Source organism: Rosa rugosa, chromosome 3 (assembly GCF_958449725.1).
Source record: "Rosa rugosa chromosome 3, drRosRugo1.1, whole genome shotgun sequence".
Classification (NCBI taxonomy): domain Eukaryota; kingdom Viridiplantae; phylum Streptophyta; class Magnoliopsida; order Rosales; family Rosaceae; genus Rosa; species Rosa rugosa.
This window is the reverse complement of record NC_084822.1, coordinates 1006763-1010268: the sequence shown is the minus strand read 5'-3', so window position 1 is coordinate 1010268 and position 3506 is coordinate 1006763. Positions and strand designations below refer to the sequence as shown.

At 38.1% G+C, this 3506-nt stretch overlaps 1 long non-coding RNA gene across 1 annotated transcript; it reads left to right on the top strand.

The window, feature by feature from the left end:
* The first annotated feature begins 244 nt into the window (after positions 1-244).
* On the top strand, positions 245-2475 carry LOC133735140 (uncharacterized). Its single transcript, XR_009858774.1, has 3 exons — positions 245-881; positions 1436-1513; positions 2389-2475. It is a non-coding gene; the product is annotated as an uncharacterized LOC133735140 (long non-coding RNA).
* Positions 2476-3506: the final 1031 nt, after the last annotated feature.

The window sequence follows — 3506 nt, the reverse complement described above, 5'->3', positions numbered from 1 at the left end:
GTACTAATGAAGGGTTAAGACAAATATTAACAAAATGGCCCTTGTCTACTCATACGATTTTACACACTTACAACAATAAAGTATTTAAAAAAAAAAACAACCTAAGTAATTAAACTAAGTTTCGAGAATTATAAACAATTAACAAGTAATTTTTTTTTTCCATCACAATATATACAAAACTGTAATACCCCGAAAAATCCAAATTAAATTCCATGGTTTTTTAGAAATGATTTCACGATAGTAGGAGCGAGTACGAAGCTTGGAAAAGTTGTGGAATTAGTTCGAACGATTTTATTTTCGAAAACGAACGTTTTTAGGGGGTCAACAAAGTTGACTTTTTATACGTTCAAAATTTGGGAAAACTTCCTTCATGAAAGTTGTAGAGCTCGTCGATACGAGTTCGTGGACATGTGGAACGCATTATTTGGAGTTCGTATGAATAAGTTATGAATATTTTAAAATTGAGAATTTTCTATAAATACAAAAAATCAGATTTCTCAATAAGGAAACCCGAAAATTTCCAGATTTTTCTCCTCCTCGCTGCCTTGGCTTCACGGCGTCGCCACGACTTCATCCGGCCACCTATGGCCATGAAATTGATATCAATCTCTTCGCCTTGAAACCAGCTTTCCATTCATATATGTCTTGCATCCTATCATTCACCATAGACAACGAATCGAAGCAAAGAAGGTCAGACCATTTTTCATGCATTTCTTCAAATTCCAGCCAACTCCGGCAAAGGTAGGAGGGGAGACCAACTGGGCTTTGTTCGCCTTGCCATGCTCTATAAACTCACCAAGTTTCACATCTCGATTCAACCCGAGGAAGACGAATTTCAGATTTGAGCGATTTTGGGCGATTTCGGCCTCTTTCTTCTTGAGGTAATTTTCGACCACTTCCGGTCATTTTTAGACTTCATGCTAGTTAGGAAAGTGGTTGGGCTTGATGAGATGAAGAGGAACAGCCCGGCCCCGACACCATTGGCGGTGGTCGGCGGCGGCTCTGCCACTAACTCCGGCGGCCCTTTCCGGCCAACTCCGGGGGTCAAAAATATAGTTTCTGTGCATTTTTAGATTCTATATTTCAATACGATCATTTCGATATATTATACGCAATTTTCGGATATCGTATGATTTAGTTATGAATTTTACGATTTCGAACGATTTCGATTGTTCGATTAATGATCTGTGAAGATCGGACCGTCTGATGGACTTGTAGTTTTGATATGTTGATCGTATGACTGTCCCAATGACCTTGTGTGGTCATGGGCGAAGATCCGACCGTTGGATCTTCGTATAATTGCAAAACAGTGATTCGGGAGGCGATTCGTGAGAATCCGTCCGTCGGATTTTTATATAAGTTAGAATCCGACCGTTGGATTGTCGTTTAAGTATGTTTTGGAATTGTTAGCTAAATTCAAGTCACATTTGATTAGGTGATTGGCGGATTGATTTGGCGGACGATTCGTAAAATCGTTGTTGAGCTGTTTAGAAGACGCAGCGGGATTATCGAGGTGAGTAAACCTCACGTGGTTCATATTACGAACCCAATATATTTAATTGCTTTATTTTGCAATCATATGAACTATTGTTGGTGTATTAGACATTCCTGTGTGAATGTCTGTATATATATTATTACGTGAAATAATATGTATTGTTGGAGTTGTGTTGAGTTATTGTTGAGAAACAATATATTGTGAGAGATATTGAGTTTATTGTTGAGAAACAATATATTGTGAGAGGTGTTGAGTTTTATTGTTGAGGAACAATAAATTGTTGTGATCTGTGGAGATCACTAGGTCACGAGGTGACCATGGCATCTATTAGTGAATCACGCTCTCGTACCGGGCTGGTGGTTATTAATAGTATTAAATCGTAATCACGTCTGTGGCCGGACGAGTGGTTACGTTCAGTTAGAGCTCTAGTCTGTCTGCCAAATGTGGAGTGAACTTATGAGTGAAATTGAGAGTAACTCATAAGTGTCAATATATATATGGTAACCTTATGAGGGAAATTGAGAGTAACTCATAAGGGTCTATATATATATATGAGTCTGTCTACCAAATGTTGGGAAATCTTATGAGCGAATTTGAGAGTAACTCATAAGTGTCTATATGTATATATGAGAGTGAGTGATCTTATGAGCTAAATTGAGAGTAACTCATAAGTGTCTACATATATATATGAGAGTGAGTGATCTTATGAGCTAAATTGAGAGTAACTCATAAGTGTCTATATATATATATGAGAGTGAGAAAGTAACGTGGGTTTGTGGTAGTCTTGAAATCTAATAAATCAACAGTTCTTTCTTGTTTACTCATACTGGCTGTAAAAAGCTTACCGGGTTTTGTGTTGTTGCAACTCCCGGTACACTATTCAAATTGTGTAGCGGGTAATCCTACAGGACAGGAGAACCAGGACGGTGATCGTGCGGTTAGAGCAATTGTTAGAGTTTTACAACAATTGTAAGTTGTGAGGTGTGTTATGCTCATTTGAGCTTTATAATATATTGTGAGAGTGAATTGTAATAATGAACTCGAAGTTTCGAGATTTGGTTTTTTTGTAATTGTAATTATTCAGGTTTCGGATTTGAATTCATCATTCAAAATCCGGGGCGTGACAGTTTGGTATCAGAGCGTAAGGTGCATATTTGGTGATGTGTCAATACCTTCCGAGTGATGGCCCGTCTGCAGCGGATCCCCATCGTGTGCTCTTCGGTATTGGCTAAGTCATTGGGTATGCGTGAGTGTTGGGAGTTGTTTAGGCCGCTAGGGTCGTTTTAGGAACGTGAATACCTTCCCTATAGTATTGACTTGGTTAATATGAATTTGTATTTGACTTATACTGTGTTTTAAGTGTTATACATGTATTAGCCAAGCATACTATACTCCTTAGGTGATGGAGATTCGAAGGGGTTGTACTTAGAACCTTACAGTTGTCTTGTAGGTTCGTATTGGAATAAGTTCAGTGGCCGCGAGTTACAATCCTTGAGGAATAGGAACCTCTTGATTCAACTCTGTTAAGTCAACGAGGATTGTTTTATGGAAATGAGGTTCTTTTGATTGTTGAAGTGTTTGGTTGAAGACATGGTGTGGACCTATGCACGTACCTAGTGTGGATACGAGTATGAATTGTTATAAATTTTGTCTTCTTAAGTTGGACGTACAGATGTTTAGATGAGGTGTACGTATCAAGGATTAGATATCTTGTTTTATAAAGAGACGTCTTAGTGGAGTTTTGGTAATTGACATGTGATACGTGATTAAAGTGACTCTGAGGCAATTATGCTGACCTTGTGTGAGATTGAATTCTTAGTGTAGACTAAGAAGGTTGTGTGGTGATTTTATATACACTACGTGATGAACTTTTAGAAGGAAAAGTTATGAGTAAAAGTATGGGTTTTTCCCTGATGTCTATAGCAGACTTGTGAATATAGTTTTGTTCAAGTGAATGAAATTGAATTTTGAGGCCTATGTATGGTGCAGGAAGAAGCATGGAGGACATGTT